Source organism: Canis lupus, chromosome 11 (genome assembly GCF_048164855.1).
Source record: "Canis lupus baileyi chromosome 11, mCanLup2.hap1, whole genome shotgun sequence".
NCBI lineage: Eukaryota > Metazoa > Chordata > Mammalia > Carnivora > Canidae > Canis > Canis lupus.
Window position 1 is genome coordinate 38,008,139 of NC_132848.1, and position 23,843 is coordinate 38,031,981.

At 39.3% G+C, this 23,843-nt stretch overlaps 1 protein-coding gene across 3 annotated transcripts in view; it reads right to left on the reverse strand.

The window, feature by feature from the left end:
- LIMS1 (LIM zinc finger domain containing 1) overlaps positions 1-23,843 on the reverse strand; it is a 146,464-nt gene that overhangs the window by 104,593 nt on the left and 18,028 nt on the right. Inside the window, exon 1 of one of the 3 annotated variants that reach the window (XM_072844345.1) lies at positions 7,383-7,540. The exons of the other annotated variants lie outside the window; for them this stretch is intronic. The gene's annotated coding sequence lies outside the window, so the exon portion shown is untranslated. Of the gene's footprint in view, positions 1-7,382; positions 7,541-23,843 lie in introns of those variants that run through there. 3 annotated transcript variants of the gene reach the window in all.

A 23,843-nucleotide genomic window follows, 5' to 3' on the forward strand; every position in this document is an offset into this window, starting at 1 on the left:
GGAAAATGCTCAAGGAAAGGAATCACAAAAAAGCACCACCTGCTAGTAAATGTCAGGCTCTGTGCTAAGCCCCAAGGAACAAGGAGACAGTTTCACTGCCTTTCAAGAGCTTATAGTTTATGGGAGACAAGTAATGGTCACTGATCATATAACAATATACTCAGTGTAGAGACAATTCTAAGAGATCATAATGTATTCTGAGAGGTTCAAACGCATTTTCAAGGAATTTGGACATATGAGTCAAGATCAAACCACAGTGTCAGGAAGTTATGAAGCAGTAACAGAAATGAGTGTCCTTATTTGAAGTGGTCAAAAACCTCTGTTAGCCTTTTTCTTCCTACCTAAGGGGAGCACTCTGTCTTTTGAGTACTGATTACTCTCTCTCCAGGATATCTACCATATGCTGCCATATATCAAGAAAAATCTGGGACACATGATAACTAGACTTACTGTGGTGATTATTTTTCAATATATTAATTTTTTAAAAGATTTTATTTATTCATGAGAGACACAGACATAGGCAGAGGGAGGAGCAGGCTCCATGCAGGGAGCCCGATGGGAGACTCGATCCCAGGACTGCGGGATCATGCCCTGAGCCAAAAGGCAGACACTTAACCACTGAGCCACCCAGGCATCCTCATTTTTCAATATATATAATTATGAATTATGTTATGCATAATTATTATGAATTATTATGGTATGCACCTAAAACTAATATAATGTTATGTCAATTATACCTCAATATAAACAAATGAAGGAAGGGAAGGAGGGAGGGAGGGAGGAAGGAAGGAAGGGAAAAAAAGGGAAGGGAAGAGAAGGGAAGGGAGGGGAGGGGAGGGGAGGGGGAGGGAAGGGATCAATGAGCTTATTTTGCCTTTCCGTTCTAGATTATAACCTGAGACCAGGAGCTTTGTTCCTTACCTTAAGATGAATGATAATTGGGACTGACTTGTTATCAAAAATTCTAATCTAACTCCCTCACACGATGAGTAAAACCTGGTATCCAGTAGCTCTTGTTCTTGTACATAAATCCTAAAATCTTATTTTAAAAAACAGAGCTAGGGGTGCCTGGGTGGCACAGTTGATGAGGCATCCAATTCTTGGTTTTGACTCAGGTTCTCTCTCTCTAAAATAAATAAATCTTAAAAGAAAAAACAAAACAGAGCTACAATGATTAGGGGAAATCAGTGATGCATAATGAGCCTCTATTACTGCTGTAATTCTAATATTAACATCAAGACCAGGCCTCTCCCTCATTCCCAAGCCCTCTTACTCATGTTATGTCTCATCTACCACCAACTGTAGAAAAACTTCGAATCCTGGCCTCAGCTGCCTTTGGTTCCTAATGCAGGTGTAGAGCACAAATGCCTATTTGCATTATCTTGCTATTGTTTTCTCCTGCTGGCAACCTCTTTCAAGTTGGTTCTGGCTATAGAATCAAGACTGCTATGTCCCGTGCTATCCAAATATCCACTGACACACACATGCACATGAGACAACAGACTAAATAACCCTGATGACTCAAGACTGACTTCTGGAATAGTCATTACAAATCAAACCATGAAATTCTTTAAAGAAAAAAAAAAAAAACAATGCCTAAAGGAAGAGGAGAAAAGGAGAGTTGGAGCTAAAGCTGCAACCTCTGAAAGTCAGTGTTCAGTCCAGTCCAGACCCACTCAGCCCAGCAGCCCTCCTACAACAAAATGTTATCAAACATAAGAATAAAAAGTCAGGGAAGAGACAGTATACAGAACTGCATCCGACCAAAAGGGCCTCCAGAAAATTTCAAGAAGTGTTTTCTGATGAAAAAGAGCAAGCCAAAAACATCTGGATGGCTAACATAGCTTTAAACAAAGAGGTACTTGTCAGGGCTTGCTACGTGCGCTCCTTGCGATCCTTAAAGGGCAATAAAACAATTCAATATTTTAAGCTAACTTTGGGAGAGCTCAGGTTTTACCAATCAAGGCCAACCTTGCTGATTTCTGTTTTTCATTGTTTGTAGAATGGTTAGTTCACCAAAAGTATATGACTATGTTTGGAAAAAAAATACTACTACTCCAGGTTTAAAAATCCCATCTCCATTCTAACGACATTGGATGGGAAGTTACAAACAATAAAGCAAACTAATAAGAAAAAAAAATAATAGGAAAAATTATTTTACATGATAGGTAACTCCAAGTGTGTGAGGCTTGTTACCAAGGGAATGTTATATATAAGAGATAATATAAGTTCCAAAAGTAATGAGTATCCCCCACCAAATGTGTAAGTATACTTACTCAAAGTATTAAATTTCAACATAGAAATCAGCAAGACATGGGAGGGGGGAGAGGGGGATAAACAGGCAGAGCACAGAGATTTTTAGGGCAGTGAAAATAATCTAAGACCATAATGATGCATATATATATCATAACATTTGTCCAAACATACAACACTTGAAATCATGAATGACAGCATGCCACTCCTCATCTTCCCCAACCCACTCTAGGGTTGGTAGAGGAGGTGACAGGGCAGAGAAGTCCAAGGTTCAGCAGCTAGCTGAACCAGGGCAGGAGTGCAAGAGGTCCTAGTGCAGGGGCTCCAAAACAGACCAGGCTCAGTCACTCACCGCTGACAAAATCCAAAGGCAGAGACAGGAGTGGTGGTGAAACAAGAAAGGAATTTATTTCAGTGAGGCCAACGCCAGGAAGACAGCTGACTAATGTCTCCAAAGTGCTAAAAATACGTCCAGGTGTATGTCTGGAAAATGTGGGACAAAGGATGGTGGGTATATGCAGATGGGAAGTAAAGGTCACCGCCCACCTGCTGCAGGGTCAGTCGTTAGGGTCTGGCTGGCTCAGGGCAGTCCTTAGTGCCTGAGGGGTCGTTTCAGTTCCTGTCAGGGGTGCTTCACCCACGGGTCTTCTGCCTGAGTTAAGAGAGAAACTGGAAAGAACTTAATAAATTAGGAAGTGGAGACTGAGGTCAAAATGGAGGCGGCTGGAGTCCTCTTTTAGGACCACAGGTAAAGGGTCTGGGGCAGAGCTGTTGGCATGTGCTGAAGGGAAGTCGCGGGCAGGGGAGAGCAACCAGACAAGTAAAGAGTCCCAACAAAGGCTCCTGTCAATGCCAAAGAGAGCTATCTGATAAGCACCAGGTCATTCGTAGTAAGGAAGGACTTACATAATCCTTAACTTCAAAGTACTTAGACAAAAGCAATGTCTTCTTTCCAAAGCTTTAATCATCACGTCTCCTTTGAAAATCCTTTCCCTGATTTTGTCTGGCTTTCTATGCCCCCTAGAGAAATTTCATCCACTTAAAAATGGAAACTCAACCCTACAAAACTCATCTATTTTGTACATTTAGGAATAAGATACTCAAAGCCTTGGAAAATATCCAGACCTAATCAAAAGCAAGATTCAAATAGAGAGCAGACTTCCAGTCTAACTCCCTAACAGACATAAATTACACTCCCACAACCAAATGGATTTGCACTTTATTTGAATTCAGGTATCTTTAAACCAGGAGCATAGATAGTGATTAAAAACTGTAAAGCATAACAGAAAAGGCCAAATATGAGTTCAAACCCAGATGAGCCATTTACTAGCTAGGAGAAAGGTCCTTCATATCAGTGAGCATCTCAGAAAACTCCAGGACCTTTACCACTGCCACTAGCTCTGAGTGGTTCTCTCCCCATCAGTCCCTTCAGGTCTCTGCCCAAATGTCATGAAGACTTCTCCAAGTACTCTAACTCAAATGTGCAAGCCCCACTGCCTATCCCCCTGTACCTTTCTCTAGTTTATTTCTTTCTACATCATTTATCACCAACTAATAGGTTTCATTTATTTATGATGTTTCCCCCCAACAAAGATGTGAGCCCCACAAGGTCAGAGAGTTTTATTTGCTCTACTTCCTGTTGACTCCCCCAGAACCTAGGATAAACCTGATCCATAGCAAGAACTCAGAAACATTTAACTGAATATGAACAATATAAACGAGTTAATTCAACCCTCCACTTAGGTTAATATCACCTATACTTCAGGGTTGTTTGTAGAAATTAAAAAAAAAAAAATGTTTTGCCCAGACTGAATCATGAAGAAATAGTCTAAACAGACCAGTTACTAGTAAGGAGACTGAATCAATCATCAAAAACCTCCCAACAAACAAAAGTGCAGGACAGATGGCTTCACTGGTGAATTCTACATTTAAAGAAGAATTAAAATCAACACTTCTCAAACTCTTCCAAAAAAATAAAAGAGGAAGGAACACTTCCAAAACATAAGAGGCCAGCATTATACTGTTGCCAAAACCAGACAAGGCTACCACAAGAAAAGAAAACTATGGACAGCATCCCTGATGAGCACAGATGCAAAAATCCTCTATTAAATATTAGCAAACTGAATTAAACAGTACATCAAAAGGACTATACAGCATGATCAAAGGTAGATTTGTTCCAGCAATGCAAGGAGGGACCAACATGTTACCAATACAAAGGATAAAAATCATATGGTTCTCTCAATACAGAAAGAGGATTTGACAAAATTCAACATCCATTCATGAACTGAAAAACTCAACAAAGTGAGTATAGAGGGAGTGTATGTCAACATAATAAAGGCCAAAGATGACAAGCCCACAAACAACCTCATAAAAGAATGCTTTGCAAATGGGCTGGCATATAGTGAGTATTCAACAACTGTTAGTTTTCTTTCTTTTTTTTTTTTTTAAAGATTTTATTTATTTACTCATGAGAAACAGAGACAGAGAGGCAGAGACACAGGCGGAGGGAGAAGCAGGCTCCATGCAGGGAGCCCGACATGGGACTGGATCCTGGGTCTCCAGGATCAGGCCCTGGGCTGAAGGCAGCGCTAAACCGCCGAGCCACCTGGGCTGCCCTCTTTCATTTCTTAAGTCAAACATTCTGCCAATGTAGAACATTCCAAGTGGGAAATTCTAAGAGTGTGCCAGAGAGATCTCTGAACCCACTGAAGCACATGGGGAAAAGTAGGGTTGTCTATCACAGTGCCACTCAGAGTAGCCTATGACCATGAGATTTTGCTATCAATCTGCACTAAAAACAGTGCAGAAATAAACAAGTACTTAGAAATTTAAAATTTGACAGAGAAATTTTATATCTGCTGAATCTTTTTTTTTTTAAAGATTTTATTTATTTATTCATAGACACAGAGAAAGAGAGGCAGAGACACAGACAGAGGGAGAAGCAGGCTCCATGAAGGGAGCCCGATGTGGGACTCGATCCCGGGTCTCCAGGATCACACCCCAGGCTGCAGGCGGCGCCAAACCGCTGCACCACCAGGGCTGCCCTATATCTGCTGAATCTAAAGAAAAAAATCGAGACTTGTATTCATATGACTTTTTAATTTCATTTTTCTAGTAATCATTTTTATTCCTTTACAGAAGCATCAAACAGCAATGGACTGAATGTTTTTTGTTTGTTTGTTTGTTTGTTTTTTAAAGAAGAGCCTCAATCCTCACTATAGTTTGGAAAGCACTGGCCAACAATGCTTAATGTGGCTGAGGAAGCTGCAGAGCACCAACAAAGCTAACCTACACTACATGTCCAGAACTGTAATTTCATGCAGGGCTCCAGGCCAAGAGAGGTACAAATAAGCCGGTGGGTGGAGACATAGGCTCAAAGACCAGGAACTGGCTCAGGGATCCAGACCAGTTCTAGAATTTAAGAGAATTCTCAAAGACAGTATTTCTTAGAACTTTTTTCTATACATGTCATTAGTGAAAGAGTCCCAGAGATCCAGAGAGAAGAAGAGACAGACAAAGGGGCATGACACAAGTTGAGGATGACATTTTCTTGATTGTGGTGATGATGTCATTAGTCAAAACTTACAGGGGTGCCTGACTGGCTTAGTTGATGGAGTATGCGACTCTTGATCTCAGGGCTGTGTTAGCACCACTCTGGGTGTAGAGATTACTTAAAAATAAAATATTGACAAAAACCTTACAGTGTAAAATTCAAATATGAATGGCTTATTTTATGACAATTATATCTCAATAAAGGGAAATTCATGGAAGGCAAAGGAGAACAATATGACATAAGGATGTGGGTACAAAGTCAGAGTTAAGATATAAGTCTCATGATAAAAAAAAGCTACAGTTACTCAAATCTTCAAAATAACTTTTCTAGTGGCCCTGTAATAGGCCATCTGTAATGCAATCAGTATTTCGACATTTATTCATTGTTTTATGTATGTGTTTTATTATAGTTTTGCAATTGATGCACTAAATTGACATTTTTCAGTAGAACTTTACCCTTTACCCACCTGTTTTAAAATTTAAGGGTCAGTAGTTCTTAGCCTGCAGGCAGAATGTCAGTCAAATCTGGCTGAACTCCAGAAGAACAGATGATGCAGAAGGAGATATTCTCTCTCAACAAATTTTAAGTCTCTCAATTGCCATTCACATATTGAATAGTTCTCCTAGTAATGTCGTTTAGCCCAAGCCTTTCTATCTATATTTTCTTACCATATAGGATTATGTGGTAAATTCTCAAAAACTAAAAAGAGTCTTCAAAGAAAGAAAAGACTAAATGTTTACAATTCACACTATTTGCATAATATTATGTGAGACTACTGTTCCTCAGTTCCCCCAGAATGCTAGTCCAACCTAAGGTGTTATATTTCTGTAAGTGTATCTATCATCCTACCTTAGTCAAATGATGTAGGTAACAATTATATACTTTGTATTGATTTTCAGAGGTATTTACACTGCTTGTAAATAGCTCAAAGAGAAGATCTAGTATAGCTGGACAGCAGAACCAAACATTTCACAATTACTATTTACACTAATATGACCTACAGAATCACTGTTTTGAAAGCTCTTATCATTTCCATACAATGTAATGTGATCAAGGACCCAGACCTATAAACTTTACATAATAGTCTGCTCTCAGTTTCTCCACCCTAAAAAAGACCTTTTTCTCCCTTTAGATAACCTTATAAGGTTATCTAAAATGACTTGTCTTCTTCTATCATTATTTATAAACATTTTATCTTCTGTACTGCATTATAATTCCAACGGAAGGATGCACAACATTAACATCACTCACAATAAATAATATATACAGATACTTAATACTTAATGAAAAAAGGAAAGGAAAGAAGATACAAATAAAGTTTCTATAATAGCCCAGAGATTTTAACAAGAGAATCAGACATTTGCAATGTTTTAGCAACTCTGGAAATGCTACCATTAGTCAAAAAGCTATACATACACATATATTTCCCCTCCCTAGTTAGCTATTCAGTGCTCCTATGGACTGAGTTTTTGGAGAGTCTGTTTTTTAGTCTATTTTTTTAGCTCACTTTAGGTGAAGGGGGAAGAGCTCTGTGCTCTCCGCTTCCCCTCCACCACCAGACCACAGGTCTGGGTACCTTCAGTCCAGCGCTGCTGACCTCCATGCCTCTCCCTTCTGGCTCCTGCATGTTAACTTTCCCTGTTCTTCTCCACTTCCTCTGTGGATGGCCACATGCCCTCGTGAGATGCTGCCCCCACTGTAAATCAGAGTACGAAGAATACAGCCTCTTTGAGTCCTTGGCTCTTTTTCTCCTCCACATCTGTTTGCTTCTGGGAGCTCAGGGCCTCATTAGTTTGCCATTAAAAAGGTTTCCTCCCCCACCACCAACCTGCCAGCAACTTCTGGATTCCAGAGACTTTGGATTTCTGCAAAGCTGGTGTCTCCGGAGCCAAAGAGAATATCTTATTACTGTAATGCCTTGATTTTCTTTTCTCCACATGAATAAATATAAATAATAGTTCAACTCTGTCTAAATCAAGGAAACAAATTCTCCATAATTCTTATAAACATACCATACAAAGATTTACAGATACCTTTCTCCATCTATGTAGCAGTAAACAAGGGGAATAATTAGCATTATTTCTTCCCAAAATAATGGTCTGTCCCTTGTCTTATCACTCTCTTTCCTCTCTCCTTGAAACAACAGTATGGTGGGAAAGAAGTCTCTTCTTCAACAACTGATGCTGGGAAAATCTCATACCCTATGCAAAAGGATGAAACTGGATCCTTATCTTAAACTACACACAGATATTAACTCAAAATGGATTTGGGATCTAAATGTTTAAGATCCCAAACTATAAAACTCCTAGTAGAAAACATAAGGAAAAAGCTGCATGACTTCAGATTGGGCAATGATTTTGTAGATATGACACTCAGCACAAGAAACAAAAGCAAAATAGACAAATGGGGCTACATTAGACCTCAAAAATTTTGTGCACCGAAGGATAAAATCCTTAAAAAAAAAAAATCAACCTATGTAATGGGAGAAAATATTTGCAAATCATATATATAAGAAGGGGTTAATATTCAGAATATATAAAAAACTGTAACTCCAAAATGAAAAAATCAACCTGACTAAAAATTTGGGCAAAGAAGTTGAAACAGTTTTCCAAAGATGATATACCAATGACCAACAAGCATTCAAAATGATGCTCAACATCACAAAACATCAGGGAAGTACAAATAATGGAGAAAACCATAAAAAAACAGATTAACAAGTGTTGGTGAGAATATGGAGAAGTTGGAACCTTGTGAATTATTGGTGGGACTGAAAATATGGAACTGCCATAAAAAAAAAGTGTGGCAGTTCCTCAAAAATTAAAAATAGAACTATCGTGATCTAGCAACCCCACTTCTAGGTATATATCCGAGAAAACTGAACACAGGCTCTCAAAGAGATATGTGCACACCCATGTTCAGAGCACTATTTATAGTAGCCAAGAGGTAAAAGCAACCCAAATATCTATTGATGCATAAACAGATAAACAAACTGCGATACATGTATCTATGCAGTGGTGTACTATACAGCTTTAAAAAGAAGGAAAGTCTGTCACATGCTACAACATGGATGAAGTTGGGGGACATTATGCTGGGTGAAATAAACCAGTCACAACAGGACAAATACTGCATTACTTCACTTACATGAAGTATCTAATGTAATGAAATTTGTCATATAGGAAGAATGATGACTACCGGTGGCTGGGGAGAACAGGAAATGGGGAGTACAGAGTTTCTGTTCTGCAAGATGAAAAAGTTCTGGATATCTGCTTCACAACAATGTGAATATACTTAACACTACTTAACTATGCTATGCACTTAAAAATGGTCAAGATGGTAAAATTTGTATGTTTTTTTAATCACAATAAAAACAAAACAAAACAAAAATCAGTACAATATATTTGAAAGAGCCTGGGTGTGAGTCTTACAGACCCAAGTTTGAAAAAAACATGGTCAGCTCTGCCACTTACTATGTGGCTGTGGGAAAGTTACCCATTCAGAGTCCTTTTCCTCAAGTGCATCACCATCATCAAAGCAGCTAATGCAAATTAAAGGCTTACTGGGTCTTGTACTGCCCTGATGATTCCCCAGGAACCCATGCCTCACAGGAAGGAAAGCAGGTGGGACTATAGTCCCCACTTCACTGGTGAGGAAAGTGGAGCAGAGAAGTGGCCTGAATTGCCCAGGCCCCAGCATAAGTGATGGTGCCTGGTAAATCCTAAAACACTTCATTTTATTGCACACAGACATGAGACAGGGCTAGTAATGCAGAAGATAAAACCAACAGCAAGCATTAAGAACAAAAGGGAGCATAACATATAAAAGAAGCCACAAAGATAGGATTAAGAAAAGTAATTTTACCTTTACAATTTACATTTCTTTAAAGATTTTATTTTTTATTTATTCATGATAGACATAGAGAGAAAGAGAGAGGCAGAGACACAGGCAGAGGGAGAAGCAGGCTCCATGCCAGGAGCTCAACGCGGGACTCAATCCCGGGACTCCAGGATGGCACCCTGGGCCAAAGGCAGGCGCGCTAAACCGCTGAGCCACCCAGGGATCCCACCCACAATTTACATTTCTGAGGATTGGTTTAAAAAGGTCATCTATTCTCTCACCCTGTCTTTTAAACAAGTTCATTCTCTTCCTAAGCATTCATTTTAATATTCAGCTGTCTTCCAAGACAGAATTTTAACTCTACATCAAGATGCAGTGTAAATCAATTTACTTCTTACTTTTTTCTCCAGCTAAGACAGGAAGGAGATGGTTAACACCCTCTGTGATAACTAAATGACTCAATTATGTGCCAGTCATATTTTTTTGGAGACCTTTGTTCCTACCAAATTTTAACTGTCCACTTTAGCTATCTTGCCAGGAATCATACCACCTTGGTTAAGCCCTAACATGATGACATCACTGTAGCAACCTTACATGCATCCCACTTCAACCCCCTTTGTGGAATGCAGACAGGGTATTCAGGAGAGGAAAAAAAAAAGTTACCCCTTGGCTTTTAACAGTACCCAGTGAGCAAGGCTGAGTTGAAAGAATCAAGTATTTCAAAGGTCAATTTGGTTATGGAGCAATTCTGGGTTTAGACAGAAATGGACAAAGGTCAGAGATCTCATCCAGCATACATCCTTCCTGAAACTACAGGTTTTTCTGAAAGAACTGGGGCAGAGTTCTGGCCCTGTCTGATCTTGTAACCCTGGGCTAGAATGACTGCAGTACAATATGCCTGTTTTAGATAATTGCAATAGACAGGTTCCTTCAGGCTACGGTGTGTTATCCACACCCTTATTTCTTTTATCCTCATTTTTTTGTGTGTGTTATCATCATCCCTTACACCTTTTAGAGAACCTCAATTTCAGCTTCAGCCCTAAATTTAATGACACCATAGCTGTAGCAACCTTATAGACCTTCCACTTTCAACCACTCCTGTGGAACTTAATTGTATGCTCAGTCTCAGCATGTGCTAAGCCCTAAACCAGCAGGTTTATCTGAGAAGAGGCATAGCATAATGGTAAAAGTAAGACTGGGTTTGAATTCCGCCAGCAGACAGCCTTTGAACTTGAACTACAACATTGGCTCTGCCCTGGGTCTCCAGACTGTCATCCTACCCTGCAGATTTCATAATTGTGCAACCCAATTCCTGAAGATCAATCAATCTCTCTCTCTCCATATATGCACACTCACATACCCTACTGGTTCTGCCTCTGTATAATGCAGAATATTTATTATTAATTTACTATGTGATCTTGATCATATTGCTTACCCTCTTCAAATCTGTTTCCCCATCTATAAAATGGCTAATAACAGTACTTACTTCATAGTACTTACTTTCTTATCTTTAATGAAGATAAAATATATACAATATGCTAAACTGGAATTCAAAGAGAACTTGAGGTTTAATCAATTCCAAACGTCATGCTTCCAGCCACTATCCTGCTCCTTATGTTTAATCAAAGGGATTCCACACATCTAAAACCAGCAAATTGACTGTTAAGATTTCTTTCAACTAAAGATTAGAAAGTATAGAACTCTTCTATTGTGGATCTTTCCACTGCCCCTCAAATGATAAGTACTTCAGAGAATAAAACGCAATGGAGCTTCTCCTTTAGGGAGACTGCAACCCAAGAGCTGGGAGATGCTTAGGATATTTCAAGCAGGTGAAAAAGATGAGAAGAAATGGCTGAAGGTGCCTCTACAGTCTGATACTGCATGATTCTTTAGAGTAAACATCCAAACATTTACCCTGTCAGCACATGTCACTCTGGATGTGAGCCACATCCTTTAATTTACATCAATTAAAAACAGTATCAACAGAGTGAGAGATTCTGTTAGAAGGCAAGTGACAAATACCATCACCACAGACAGTAAGATGTATACTTACTTGTGTTTGTAGTCAAAAGACAAATACAGCTGATTTTTTTCATTGAGCTACATTCATTAGGGAAGGCTGGGGATCAACCTCTCTGTTGTCGAACTGGAACTAGAACCATACCAATTGGCCTTGAGCCACAGTGCTGGCAAAACCAGTGGTCATTTAATCAAAGCACACACACACACACACACACACAGACATCATTCTGGTTCTACTAAAAGTATATTTCAAACAGAAACATTGGTTAAAACGTTTTGTTTTGTTTTGTTTTTACTAATTCAACAAATACTAACAGGTACTCATAGATGTTGCAGATGTATCAATGAACAAAACTGAAAAATCTTCACCTCGGTGGTCTTCAATAGTATCTCCATGGAGGACAACAAAATTAAAATCCATCCATCCAACCAAGGGGTGTATGTGTGTGTTTTAGAGAAACGTGTCGGGCGAAAAGTAAGGGAGGGAGATCGGGAGTGTCAGGGAAAGAAGAGTTGCAATTTTTGGTAGGGTAGCTGCGGAAGGCCTTACTAAGGAAGCCACATTTGAGTAAAGACCCACAGAAGGTGAGGGAGTGGGCCTGTGACAGAGCATTTTGGACAGAGGAAAGGTGATGAAAGTTTCAGGAATGGAAACCTGGCTGGCGAGCTTGAGAAACAACAAAGCAGGTGTGGTCGAAGGGGAATGAATGAGGGGAAGACCAGTAGGTGGTAAGGCCAGAAGGCAACAGGAGGCCAGATACTGTAGGCTGTGGCTTTTTCTCCGGGTATAATGGAGATCCACTGGAGACCTCTGAACAAGAGTGACAGAATCTGACTTAGATTGTGACAAGATCACTTTGGTTTCTGTTTTAAGAACAGCCTGGAGGGGTGGTGAGGAGGGGAAGAAGGAGGAAATAAGAATAGTTAGGAAGCTAACGCAATAATCCAAATGAGAAAGTGACAGTGAACTCATTATTACTCATTTATTCACTCAGCAAATGTTCATGAGACACACCACTCAGTGCCAGGCTTTCTGCTGGCCCCAGGAATAGAGTTGAACAACTCCACTCAGGAAGGGCTCTAGAGAGCCAGTCTCTTCCACCTTTCCCTCTAGGCAGGACATGAAAAGGTCAAAAGACTTCAAACTGTATACTCCATGGTGGTAAGGGTTGGGGTGGACCTCTATTTGCTTATTGCTAAATCTCCAGCACCTAGAACAGTTCCTGCTATAAGTATCTGAAGAATAAATGACTATCAAATAATTGCTTTCAAGGCTGATTTGGTGCCAAACTACTTTATAAATGGTTGCCTATTTGTTTAAATGTTAATTAACTAATATAAACACAGACACACACTGCTCACAAGTATGTGTTGAAGGAGACTCTTCAGATTCCACAGCAACCATATCACAGAATATGTTCAATTTCACACAGGGTTTCACCTGAGGGTAGGGAGTAGAATATTACGAGTCACAAAGAACATCTTCTAAATATGAACAATATGATCTCCACTAAGAGATGAGAGTTTTATCATGCCCTTTCATAATTCTGAAGTGGCATCTAGTGTAATACAAAACTAATGGTGTGCTGCAAAATAAAATAGTTTCTTAAGTTATTAAGATAGTAGATTATAAGACCATAGTTAGAAAGCTATACTTTCAAACTCCTGAAGGAACATAAGTAATTCTAAATCACAATTAAAATCAACTCATATTTACAGAGTAAGAAATAAATCAAAAGAAACCTTTTCATCATATGTAATGTGAGTTACTTGAGGTGAAGTTAGAAGTTACTTTCAAATGTTTTACTTTACTTTAAAAGTTGTTTTCAGGAACGCCTGGGTGGCTCAGTGGTTGAGCCTCTGCCTCTGGCTCAGGGCATGATCCCGGGGTCCTGGGATCAAGTCCCACATCGGGCTCCCTGCATAGAGCCTGCTTCTCCCTCTGCCTATGTCTCTGCCTCTCTCTCTGTGTCCCTCATGAATAAATAAATAAAATCTTAAAAAAAAAATAAAAATAAAAAATAAAAGTTGCTTTCAAATGTTTTAACATGGTGGAGGCCATTTCAGAATAGCATTTCTAACAGCCACGAAGTCAAGGATTATTACAAGTATTTACTTCCACAGCTTTCGAACATGGATTTTACGTGCAAGCTAAACTAAAGTCAACCTGGAAGGGCATATAAATTATTCCATATGGAATAGCTTCTGGGAAGAGGTGAAGCTTCCTGATCAATCAATCCCAAAAATCATCATTTCCCCCAATGGGAATGGAGTGCTGCATCAGTCACTTTGGCAGTATTATCTTCCTAACTTTAAACGTGTTCTTAAAAGTTCTCTCATAGTGGATGTAAAATGATACCTGTATCCAATACATTCTGCAGATGAAGCCTGTCTGACTAAGTCATGTTAAAAAAGGATGAAACTGCCAGGTCAGAAATGGCACTTTCAGTATTATAAAAATACAAACATGCACTGGTGAGCTGATAGAACCCATTTTACAATTTCTAGGAAAGAAAGGGTAATCAATTTTAAATCTATGATTATCTTCTAGTATATTTCAGAGATACTGCAACAAGAGTTCCACAGTGACTTTCTTCCTAATTCTTTCTGTACCTATAATATTTAGGCATCTAATAATCCAATGTTATTTCTGTTTGATAGAAAGTGTTTTTAGAACAGCAAGATCTTCTATTTTATACTCATATTTCCTTCATTATATATTCAGCCTTTCGTTTTTCACAGGTCATAAAGATGTTAGTGTGTTTACTGATAGAAGTAAATCAATTCATTCTCATCACATACACGAAGGAAGGTACTTGGACCTCAACAATCTCATGAATTATTTTACACTTAAATCTTTGACACATTAACTTAGAGAAACTATCAATTTTCTAATTTGATTAAGGAGGAGAATATACACAAATCTGATAGTGTGTATATTCCAAGTGTTATAAAAGGGTGAGTTCATGAGTCCCATGTTAAACTACTAAATTCTCTAAATTAATGAAAAAACTACAGTCCCAAGAGAAAAAACATAGATCCAACTTATAGTCTATTTCTAAACATATGATAACTATTCATTTTTTAAGAGTCAACTTTTCAGCAATTTAGTGATTCCCCAAAATGTTAAACATAGAACTATCATATGATTTTCAGGTATATACTCAAAAGAATTAAATGCAGGGACTCAAACAGATACCTGTACACCAATGTTCATAGCAGCATTACTCACAATAACCAATACAAGCCCAGGTCAATGGAAATAACCATAAATAGGTAAAACAGATAAGCAAAATACAGTGTATATATACATATATATGTATGTGTATATACACACACACACACACACACACACACAAACACATATATAAACACAATGGAATATCATTCAGCTATAAAAGAAATATAATTCAGACACACACAACATGGATGAACCTTGAGGACCTTATGCTAAGTGAAATAAACCAGACACAAAAAGACAAATTCTGTGTAATTCTACTTATATAAGGTATCTAGACTAGTTAAACAGATAGAGACAGAAGTTCCTGAGCGCTGGGGGCAGGAAAGAATGGAGAGATCTTGTTTAATGAGGACAGAGTTTCTATTTGGGATGACAGAAAGGTTCTAGTTATAGTGGTGATGGTTGTACATAGTGGGGTTTTTTTTAAATTAAAGATTTTATTCATTTATTCATGAGAGCCACAGAGAGAGGCAGAGATATAGGCAGAGAGAGAAGCAGGCTCCGTGTGGGGAGCCTGATGCAGGACTCGATCCCAGGACCCCGGGATCATGCCCTGAGCCAAAGGCAGATGCTCCCATGAGGAGAGGCTTAGGGAAATAAATGATAGCTTGAGAAGGAAGAATTTATGTATAATTGGGATTCCAGAAGAGACTGAGAGAGAGAGAGAGAGAGAGAGAGAGAGAGAGAGAGAAAGAGGACCACAAAGTATATTTGAACATATCATAGCTAAGAAATTCCCAAATCTGGGTTAGGAAACAGGAATTCAGATCCAAGAGATAGAGAGGACCCCCCAAAAAAATCAATAATAACCATTCAACACCTCAACATTTAATAGTGAAACTTGCTAATTTCAAAGATAAAGAAAAAATTCTTAAAGCAGCACAAGACAAGAGATTCTTAACTTATATGGGGAGAGGAACGCCTGGGTGGCTCAGCGGCTAAGCTTCTGCCTTTGGCTCAGGGCATGATCCTAGAGTCCCAGGATCAAGTCCCACATCGGGCTCCCTGCATGGAGCCTGCTTCTCCCTCTACCTATTTCTCTGCCTCTGCGTGTGTGTGTCTCTCATGAATAAATTTTTTAAAAAATCTTAAAAAAAAAAAAAACTTTATATGGGGAGAAATATCTGATTAACAGCATACCTCTCCACAGAGACCTGGCAGGCCAGAAAGGGCTGGCAGGATATATTCAGGGTACTAAATGAGAAGAACATGCAGCCAAGAATACTTTATTCAGCAAGGCTCTCATTCAGAATAGAAGGAGAGATAAAGAGCTTCCAGAATAGGCAGAAACTGAAAGACCATGTGACCACCAAACAGGCTCTGCAAGAAATATTAAGGGGGACCCTATAATACAAAGAGGGAGCCCAAAGAAACAGTCCACAAAAACAGGGACTGAATAGGTAATACAGTGACACTAAATTCCTATACTCAATAGTTACTCTAAATGTAAATGGGCTAAATGATCCCATCAAAAGACGCAGGGTATCGGACTGGATAAAAAAGCAAGACCCATCTATTTGCTGTCTACAAGAGACTCATTTTAGACCTAAGGACACCTCCAGCCTGAAAATGAAGGGGTGGAGAACCATTTACCATTCAAATGGTCCTCAAAAGAAAGCTGGGGTAGCAATCTTCATAACAGATAAATTAGAGTTTATACCAAAGACTGTAGTAAGAGATAAACAGGGACACTATATCATACTTAAAGGGTCTATCCAACAAGAAGACCTAACAATCATGAATATTTATGCCCCTAATGTGGGGGCAGCCAGGTAAATTAATCAATTAATAACCAAAGTAAAGAGATATTTAGATAATAATACACTAATAGTAGGAGACTTCAAAGGCAGATCCTCAACCACTGAGTCACTCGGCGTCTCTAGTTGTATACATAGTTAATGTGAACTTAACACCACTGAATTATACACTTAAAATGATAAATTTTATGTTATATATGTTTCACAATAAATAAGAAAATGAATTAGAAATGAGAAGTAAGCTGAGAAAAAAAGAGTCCAGTTTTCAAAGTAGCTCTACCTCCACCATTTCATGATTAGTTTCATTTTACAAATGAGAAAACTGAGATCCAAATCACCAAAATAGGGGCAAAACATGGGTCAACACTCCAGCCAGTGGGCTCCACAGTGTAGTGGGCTCATATTCTAGAAGGCTCCAGAGTCTTGTGGGCTCTACAGTCTAACACACATCACTTCTAAGTGCAAGTGTGCCCTTTTTCAGGACAGTCGTCCCATTCTTCTTTCTTCTGGCTTTCCTTTCCCTACACCAACCTTCAATCTGAGCAATTAAGTGATCACCACGTGGTCAATGCATTATTCAAAATACTAAGAGAAAAATCTAAAACCAGCAGAAAAAGTAGATATTTTGCAGGAGAATCAGCATATACAATACTCTGGGCATCTAGCATCCATTTCTGTGTATGAACATATTATGATGCTTTCAGGTGCTAGTAATAAAAAATATCTAAAAATAAACCATGAGAAAAATTTGTTATCACACATAATTGAGAGGCTGGAGGCAAGAAGAGATGCAAGCATACAAAAGATCAATAGCTCAATGCCAGAGTCAGAAACCCAGGTTCTTTCTCTCTGCTGTAACAACTTTAGTATCAGATTCATCTCAAGACTAATCCCCTCACGAAACAAAATGACTACCAGTGGAAATAAGGCTCCATTTCCATTATCTGAAGACTGATGACTATGATGATGATGAGCAGGCTTCCTTATTTTTTCTCTCCTGGTGAATGGGAGAGAAAATGCTTACCCAAAACAAAGAATCAGCTTTTCCTCAGGACTGAGTCAAACCATCACATGACTATCCCTGGACCATCAACAGTCACTGAGGGAAAACCATGCTCTGACCAGCTGAGACAAAGGACAGATTTGCATGGCTGTCTACAGGTGAGGGGGAAATAACTGGGGAAATAAACCCTGCATTTTGTTACCAAGAAAACCAAGTGAAATGCATGCTGTTATAATGCCACTATACCAGAACATCTTAAAGTTAAATATGCACACAAAGCCTCTTAAGGATCACACTAAAATGCAGATACAGACTCAGTAGGTCAAGGGAGGGGGTTGAGCCCCAAATTCTGCATTTCCAACAGCTTGCAAATAATACTGATGCTGCTGGTCCCTCTGTATACTTAGGAGCTACTCAATACAAGTTCCTGTATTTTTTCTTTTCTTTTTTTTAAAGATTTTATTTATTTATGGGGGGGGGGGGGGGCAGAGACACAGACAGAGGGAGAAACAGGTTCCATGCAGGGAGCTGATGTGAGACTTGATCCCAGGACTCCAGGATCATGTCCTGGGCCGAAGGCAGGCACCAAACCGCTGAGCCACCCAGGGATCAATAAAAAATATTTATTTATCCCACCAGGGATCAATAAAAAATATTCATTTATTCATTTGAGGGGGGAAAGGGGGCAGAGGGAGAGAATCTTTAAGTAGACTCCCCACTGAGTGTGGAGCCCAATGTAGGGCTTGATCTCACCAACCCAAGATCAAGACCAGAGTCGAAACCAGAAGTTGGGCACTCAACTGAGCCCCCTAGGCATCCTTAGTTTCTGTATTTCTTTCCTCCTCTCGTCAGCAAAGTACCTGCAGTCTCCTGAAGTTATCATGCCATGTATTTGGGCAGGCTGGTTGCCAACTAGGCCCTGGATTTTACGATCCAGCATGCTCTTCTCAGCTGCAATGGCAGCAGGTGTTGAGTACTGTGGGTGACAAATCATCCTGATGCATCCAGAAGCTAAGAAGCTTTTTACACAAAACACTTGGCAAAATAATCAATGGTGATGAATAAACAATGTACTCTAGCTCTAATGGCAAGCCATTATGATTTTATCACCCCATCTGCATCATAGTTTCTATAATAAAGGAAGATACATTTCTTCAGAGAAAGGCTGTCTTCCAGTAGCACTAATCAAAAGACTCCATACTTAAAACTGAAGGGAGGGGTGACAAGTCCTTGAGAATAGAGTATAGATGCCAGAGGCATGCCTTGGTCTGACCCCTTCCAAAGAAGTAAAGAGTAGTTAAGTGGCAAGTGAATACACGGGACATGAGCAGCAACATGTCTTAGGTGTTTCATGGGATCTCCATAACCAGCTAACCCACAACGAGCTGTCATTCCCCATCCCTTCTTTCATCGCTAGATAGGTGAAACCCGGTAAAACATCCAGCAGTTTCCTTGGTTTCAGAACAAAGAGGTCTAAATTTTTGTTCCCCACTAATGAATGAATTCCCAAGAAGCAGTTTAATGCTATAGGAAATGCATGGATTTGAAATTCCAGGATCCAGGTCCTAATTTTAGCTCTGCCACTTAACTAACCAGCTATATGACCCGACAAGTATTTTCTGAGTCTCAGTTTGCTCATCTGAAAAAAGAGGATGATGCTGACCAAGCCTATGTCCAAAAGTTGTGGGGGATTAAATAAAATGGCACAGGAGAAAAGTTCTTTGCAAATCATGAAATGCTGTACAAATGTCTGTCACTATTGTTCAAAGCTCCCTTACAAAGAGCCATCTCAGGTTTGTCCAATGCCAGAGACCTCCATAACTCTGAAGAATTCTCTACATTCAGAGTGAAAATGATCTGGTCCCTGACTCCTCCATATACAACAAATGTCTGCCGGCATCCACAGTGGCAGTCCTGGGCCTGATGCCAGGTCCCCAGAGATTCAGGGACGGCTAGGGTGGGTTTGCCCTAGCCTGCAATTTGGAATTTCCTGTTCCTTAGTGGTTTATGACACTGATGATGATAGTTTACAAAATGAGGGGTTCTTTCTGAGCAAAGAGAATACCACAAAATTGTAACCTTCACGCAAACCGTCATCATTTCTAACGAAAGAAGACTGGTTAGTTTTCTAAAGCCTCTTCCAGTTCTGCCACTTTGGGGTTCTGTGATCCTGAACCTTGCCTCCAAGAAAGCTTAGCCCAGATTCCATCACTATCAAAGCCTCTATTATCATGAATCCCACTTAATCTGCCAAATATCAGCCACTGTCCTCAACTGGCCCTCTACACTTATAAAATAACACTGGCCATTTGTTCAATCATGGAACAATGGTTTTTAAAAGAACTAAAAGTTAGAAGCCCTCTTTTAAATGGCAGCGAGCCCCAAAGGGGTACTCATTCTCTCTCTCAGAAGGAATTTACTTGCATTGAGCCAGACTGAATCCGGGCAGGGGAACAGGAATCACATCAACCACATCAATCCACATTAACCCAGCACCTCCCAGAATCAGCAGCTTGGAAATATTTTTTATTGTGAGGATCTGTTTCTTAAGATATTATGTATTATATGAACTAGAGCATCCATACTACTCCCTTTCATTCTTTCAGACTTATAAAGTGTTCTCCACCTCACCTACCTTCTCACAGTCCTATTATATCTTTAATTAGTACCAGACTGTAGGGCAGCCCGGGTGGCTCAGCGGTTTAGCACCGCCTTCAGCCCAGGGTGTGATCCTGGAGACCGGGGATCGAGTCCCCTGTCGGACTCCCTGCATGGAGCCTGATTCTCTCTCTGCCTGTGTCTCTGCCTCTTTCTCTCTGTCTCAATGAATGAATGAATGAATGAATGAATAAATAAATAAATAAATAAATAAATAAATAAATCTTAAAAAAAAAAAGAAAAGCAAGATGCAGGAAAACATATTTAAAAAAAATAATAATTAGTACCAGACTGTAGAAATTTTCTGTCTGGTCAGTGTCTGTCTTAAAAAACTACAAACAAAATTCTTTGAAGAGAATTCATCTTAGCTGACTTTGCATACCTGATTGGGCACTGGATACTAGGATTAATGAGATATGAATTACCTTTGCTTTGTTGCTGTTTTTAAAAGATTTATTCATTTGAGAGAGACAGAGTGAGCACACACACAAACTAGGGGCACAGGGAGAGAGAATGAATCTCAAGCAGATTCTGGGTTGAGCACAGAGCCCAACACGGGGCTCGATCTCACAACACTGAGATCAGTACCTGAGTCAAAACCAAGAGTCAGATGTTTAGAATCACCTGAATCACCTTTGTTTTTAAAAGGAATGAACTACAAATTGGTGGCACCCTCATGATGGCATATGCTGTTGTCCCCTGATCATTCCCCTTTTTATCATACCAACACCTGTGTTCTCCTTTGGTGAGACTGAGTAAGGAATCCCTGACTTCCAATGGCCAAGGGTGGGCACATACCCAGATCAGGCCAGGCAGACTTTCTAGTCCAGATATGGGAATCTTGAGCCAAATGGTATAAGCATGAAAACCAGCTGGAAAGACTCATCCCAAGAAAGATAATCTGAAGAGACTGTGACTAATACCCCTGTTCTTTCCAAAACCTGAATAATCAGTTTTCCTTTAATCTATTTCACAGCTTTTTAATAACTCTCTTTCTTGACTTCAGTTAGCAGCCAGAATTACTTTCTGTTGTTTGCAAGCAAGAGAACCCAATAGAATGATTAAAGAGAATGCTTAAAAAAGAGAGAGAGAGAGAGAGAGAGAGAGAATGATGAACCCCTCACTTCCTACACAGCACAATATGTAAGTCAGCTTGTAAAACTACAACAGAGATCTTCCAACGAAAAATGCCATCTTCCAGTATTTCACTTAAATGACTAATGCAAGGGGAAAGATTCCATCCATCATATGTACTCTAGGTCCTTTTGAAAACATGGAATAACTCCTTTAATATTTTATGGCCAAAACAGGTGGCACTTCAGACAACAAAGGAATTGGTACTTTCAAACAATGTGCAAATTGTATTTTATTATGGCAAATTTTATTTTGGCAAAATAGAAAGTGTCTATAATGTTGCATCGCACACTGCACACTGTTGTAAACAATCAAGGCAAGATTGTCATGTGAGTTAACATGCAATTTGAGTACATTATACACTCTAAAAACAGAATGAACTTGAACTGTGCAAAGGAACATGACCAGAAAAAGGAGCAAGCCACAGAGACACTTGAGTTCACTGGAAACTCTAGCGTGTTCCATCTTGAGAGATGTACACTTCTTAAGAACTAACAGCAAGGAGAATGAGCCACTGAAAACCGTATCTTTCTCCAAAAGATCAGAAACAAGACAAGGAAGCCACTTCTACCCAACATTGGACTGGTATGTCTAGCCTATCTAGGCAAGAAAAAGAAATAAAAGCATTCATATTGAACAGGATAAAGCAAGACTATCTTTACTTATAGAAAACACGATCATGTGCATCCTAAGGAATATCTTATAAAGCCCTAGGAATCCACATACCAAGAAAACTACTAGAACTAATGAACAGCTTCAGCAAGGAAGGATACAAGAACAACAAACAAACATTCAATTGTATTTTTATACTCTAGCCATGAACAACCCCAAAATAAAATTAAGGAAACAACTCCATTCACAAATAGCATAAGAAAATAAAATACTTACAAATAAAATCACATTGTTGAAAGAAATTAAAGAAGACCTACGTAAATGGAAAGACATCCATGTTCATGGATTGGAAGATTTAAATACTGTTAAGATGGCCGTACTCCTCAAACCGATCTACATATTCAGTGTAATCCCTATCAAAATCTATTTCTGCAGAAATTGACACGCTGATCCTAACATTAATATGAAAAAGCAGGGAACCCAGACCAGGATACAAGTCTTGAAAAAGACAAACAGTTGGAGAACTCATACTTCCTGATTTCAAAATCACTGCACAGCTACAGTAATCAAGACAGCGTGGTGGTATTGGCATAGAGACAGGCACGTGGATCAACAGAGAAGTAACTAAGGTAGCAGAACGCAGATGTATGTACAGAGAATGGGAAAGGCTGGATGCCAATGCTTCTAGTGTAGGAGAATATCGGGCTGATGATTACTGAGTAATACTAGCAGGCCTTTCCCATTCAACATTTATAGAGTGTCTATCCTGTGTAAGAAATTATGTTAGGGATTTAGACATGAAAAAGATGTAATGTTTCAAGTGGTTCAAGCCTAGAAAGGGACAATAGATGCATATAAACCAAGTAAAACACAATGTGATAGCTATTTTACCAATAGTATGAACAAAGTACCACAGTATTACAGAGAAAAGAATTATAAATTTTGCAGTGAAAGAAAATTTTGCAGTGAACATTATCACCAAGGAAGTGCCTTCTGAGTTAGATCTTAAATACGATTAGGAATTTACAAATGTAGGGCACCCCGGATGGCTCAGTGGTTTAGCACCACCTTCAGCCCAGGGCCTGATCCTGGAGACCCAGGATCGAGTCCTGCGTTGGATTCCCTGCATGGAGCCTGCTTCTCCCTTGGCCTGTGTCTCTGCCTCTCTCTCTCTCTTCTCTGTGTTTCTCATTAATAAATAAATTTTTTTTTAAAGGGAACTTACAAATGTAAAAGAAACTAAGAGTGGGATCCAGTGGCCTGAGAAGACTTCTGGGGTTGCGGAGGGTTATTCAAAGCAAGGAAATATAAAGAGGAAATGGAATCTGAAGGAAGAGGATATTGAGATTAGTAGAAAATTAGTAGACTTTGGTTGGGGCTAAATTGTCAAGGGTTTAAAATGCCTTTATCATGTAGGCAATGGAAAACCAGTAAAGGTACTAGAAAGTGAGTCAGTTTCAGGCTATAGATAGAAAGAAAGCAGGCTGTAATGAGGTGGAGAGGGAGAGGCAGAGCTTAGTTTGGTGGAACACAGAGAAGTCCTACTTATCTGGAGAATCATCAAAAAGTTTTTTGAGATGAGCACTAGGTATTATTCTATATGTTGGCAAGTTGAACACCAATAAAAAATAAATGCTGTAATATGAAAGAACCTTGCAAAATAATAAGAAATATATATATTGGGTTTGCCCTCGGCTTTTTTCACAGGGCTCCTAAAACCTTTGTAAATAGGGGTGCTGGGATCATCTTCTGTTCTAACATTTAGTCTTTGACCTT